General features: G+C 69.4%; 1 pseudogene; it reads left to right on the top strand.

Moving 5' to 3' along the window:
* Window positions 1-1,080: 1,080 nt before the first annotated feature.
* Window positions 1,081-1,465, top strand: LOC114073210 (annotated as a pseudogene).
* Window positions 1,466-3,943: the final 2,478 nt, after the last annotated feature.

Here is a 3,943-nt window from a genome sequence, read left to right as displayed (position 1 = left end):
CTGGGGAGCACGAGGAGGAGGAGGAAGGTCCCGGGTATTGGGGGGGAGGAGGAGGGGGAGGAGGAGGAGGAGGAGGAGGAGGAGCAGCAGCAGCGCGAGCTCTGCCGCAGCCCGGCCCGATGGGCCCCGTCACCCCGCTGCTGCCGGGGGGCTGACGGCGACCCCCGCCCGGCCCCGCCGCCCCGAGGGGGGGTCCGCACCCCCGCCGTCTGCACCGCCTTTTTTCTACCGATTCTTTGGATTTTGGGACAATTTGGGGATTTCGAGGGGATTTTTTACCTCCCCCCCTCTCACTGATGCTCCGGGCCGGGGGCGCCGGGATGCGCTGAGCGAGCCCCGGCTTTTTCTGTCCCCCCGCCCCCACCGCCCCAAAATTACCGCAACCCTCCCCGTGGGGGGGCACCGAGAGCCGCAGCGCCGGGACCCCCGCACCCCGCGCCGGGGGCAACGCGAGCCGCAGCGGAGGGACCCCCCCACCGCGGGGCACCGGGAACCGCAGCGGGGGGACCCTCCCAGTCTCGAGGCATCGGGACCCCCCACTCCGGGGCACCGCGAGCCGCAGCGAAGGGACCCCCCCGCGAAACCGGGGCACCGCAGCGCCAGGACCCCTGCAACCCGCTCCGGGGGCACCGGGACCACCCCCCCCGCACCGGGAGCCGCAGCGCCGGGGACCCTTTTACACCGGGGGTGCCCTTCGAAACCCCCCGCACCGGATTGCGGGGGGGGCACCGCAGCAGAAGGACCCCCCCCATCCTCCGGGGCACCGCAACGAAGGGACCCCCCCCACAGCGGGGCACCGGGAGCCGCAGCGCCGCGACCCCCCCGCGCCGGGGCACCGGGAACCGCAGCGGAGGGACCCCCGCACCCCTCGGACCCCTCCTCAACCTCGGGGTCCCCCCCCTCGCCGCACCGGCTCGCAGAGGGGCCGCGCCGCACCGAGGGATGCTCGGGATGCTGACCCTGCTCTGAGCGCCCCTCGTCCGGTCGGGACGGACCCCGACCTCCGCCCCCCCCCCGAGGATTTAGGGGGGCCCATGGGATGTGATGAGCTCCTCGGCGGTGCCGGCCTCAGCAGCGTGACCCCCCCTCGGCGGGATGGCTCGTTTCGGAGAGGAGGTGGCGGCCCGTTATGGGCCCGGCGGCGGCGGGAGCGGCCCCGGGGCGGCGGCGGGGGGCCGGGGCGCGGGGGGGGGTCCCCGGCAGGGCCCCCCCGGGGCACAGCGCCTCTACAAACAGTCCATGGCCCAGCGCGCCCGCACCATGGCCCTGTACAACCCCATCCCGGTGCGGCAGAACTGCCTCACCGTCAACCGCTCGCTCTTCCTCTTCAGCGAGGACAACGTGGTGAGGAAATACGCCAAAAAGATCACCGAATGGCCATATCCTTTTGGGGCTGGGGGTGATACGCCCGCTCCGGACCCCCTCCCCGGCACGGGGCACCCGGCTCTGGCACCCCCCGCACCCTGTGAGGGGGAGCTGGGACTGGTTCGGGGACCCCCTGCCCCTGGGCTGCAGTGGGGTCACCGTGTCCTGCATTGGGATCCCCAGTCCCGCATTGGGGTCATCATGTCCTGCCTGGGGTGCCCATTCCCGTATTGGGGTCACCGTGTCCTGCCTTGGGGTCGCCTGGGCTGCATTGGGGTCACTGTGTCCTGCACTGGGGTCCCCAGTCCAACATTAGGGTCCCCAGTCCTTCACTGGGGTCACCATGTCCTGCATGAGCTCTCCAGATCCATGCTGGGCTCTCTCTGCCTTGCACTGGAGCCCCTGTCCTGCATTGGGGTCCCCAATACCATGTTGGGGTCCCCTGGCCTGCACTGGGGTCCCCAGTTCCATACTGGAGTCTCCATGCCCTGTCCCTGTCCCCCTGTCGTGCACTGGGGTCTCCATCCCCCTTTTGGGGTCACCATGTCCTGCCTAAGCTCTCCAGCCCCATATTGGGGTCACCAGTCCCATTGTGGGGTCCCAATCCCACAGCTCCATTCCCCAACCTGCTTTGGGTTCCCTCTGGTCTGTGTGAGGGTCCCCATCCCTGACCTCCTTTGAGGACCCCATTTCTGTGTCCTGCACCAGGGTCCCCGTCCCTGTCACGTGTCACCTCTCCAGCCCCATATCGGGGTCACCAACCCCATATCGAGGTCACTGTCCCTGGCCTGTACTGGGGTCCCCATGTGCTTCATCCCCCTTTTGGTGTCATCCCCCTGTCCCCCCTTTTGGCATCAGCATGTCCTGCATTGGGGTCCTTGTCAAAGGCACCCATCCCTGTGATCCGCATTGGGGTCCCTGTCACCCCTTTTGGGGTCAGCGTGTGCTGCATTGGGGTCTTGCATGAGGGTCCCCAGTCCCATATTGGGGGCCCATCCCCAAGTCCCTGCACCCCACAGCCCACTAGACCCCCCATCTCCATCCCCCCAGGGTCCCCCCAAACTCGGAGTGTCCCCAGGTCTGTCCCCCTCCCCCAGTGGGGTGTTTGGGGGCTGTTTTGCGGGGGCTGCAGATCCTTGGGTTCCATCGGGCCCCTTCCCCCTTCTTCCTGCACCCCAAAACCCTCAGTCGGTGACAGCAGCACCCCAAAAGGGCCCCCGTCACTCCAAAAGGGCCCCTACCATCCCAGAACAGGCACTGACACCCCAAAACAGCCACTGTCACCCCAAAACAGGCACTGTCACCTCTCCTGGCAGCTGGAGGGGGCCCCGCAAAGGGTGTGTGGGGGTCCCTTCGTGCTTTTGGGGTGCTGCTGGGGGTGCTATGAGATTTGGGGACCCCCTCTGGCACGGAGGGCATTTTGGGGGTCGGGGCAACCTCCAGGCACGTCCGCGGTTCCGCGGTGACCCCGAAATGGGGGGTGGCGGAATGGTCTGGGGGTGCCGGATCGTGGGGTGCGGGCCCCGGGGGGGATCTGGGGGTGCCGGATCGTGGGGTGCGGGCCCCGGGGGGGATCTGGGGGTGCCGGCTCGAGGGGATGCGGGTCCCGGGGGGGGTGGCCGCGCCGTTTGGTGCCGCAGCGGGACCGGCAGCGCCGGGACCGGCAGCGCCGTGCGCGGGGCCGCGGTGATGGGCGCGGGACCGCGCGGTGGGGAAAGGGTGTCGCGGCGGGGCCGGGGAGGGGCTTTGGGGGTGCCCCGGGGTGCTGAGGGGGGGGTGATGTATCGTCCCCCCCCCCCAACGCGGCCCTGCGGGTCCCATCCTGCGGCACCGGAGCCTCCCACGCCGGTCCTGGGGCGAGGGGGCGGCGGGAGCCCGGGGGAAGCTCCTAGGGATCCCAAAATCCTTCCTGATGAGGACCCTCGCTCCGGGAGGGGAGGGACACAGAAAGGGGGGGGTGGAGGAGATCCCCGAGCTTGGTTTGGGGGGCAGAGCCCCGTGGCTGAGTGGCTGTGCTGGGCTGGATTGGTGCTGGATCTGGGCTGGATTGGTGCTGGATCTCTCCTGGATTGGTGTTGGATTGGGGCTGGATCAGGGCAGGATTGGTGCTGGATCCATCCTAGGCTGGTGCTGGATCCCTCCTGAATCCTCCTGGGCCGGTGCTGCATCGCAGCGCTGCTGCCCTGGTTATGGCCGGGCTGTGCCAGGAGCTGTTCCGGGCCGGATACTGGCACTGGATCCCCGGGATGTGCCAGGGAACTGTGCTGGAAAACCGGGCTGTGCCAGGAGCCATGCCAGGGATACCAACACTGGATCCCTGGGCTGTGCCGGGGGCTGTGCCAGGGACACTGGCACTGGAAGCCGTGCTGGAGGGCCAGGCCATGCCAGGGATACCAGCACTGGATTCCTGGGCCATGCCAGGGAGCTCTGCTGGGATGGGTACCGGCACCAGGAGCTGTGCCGGATCCCCGGACCGTGCCAGGGAGCTGTGCCATGCCGGAGAGTGGCACCGGATCCCCGTGCTGTGCCCAGCAGCCTCACCGTGCCAGGGCCTGGGGCTGTGCCCGGTAGCTGTGCC

This window comes from Empidonax traillii, unplaced genomic scaffold (assembly GCF_003031625.1).
Source record: "Empidonax traillii isolate 1590-97213 ecotype Southwest subspecies unplaced genomic scaffold, ASM303162v1 scaffold5679:size7475, whole genome shotgun sequence".
Lineage (NCBI taxonomy): Eukaryota > Metazoa > Chordata > Aves > Passeriformes > Tyrannidae > Empidonax > Empidonax traillii.
Note: the sequence above shows the minus strand (reverse complement) of the source record. Positions and strands in the feature narration are given on the sequence as shown.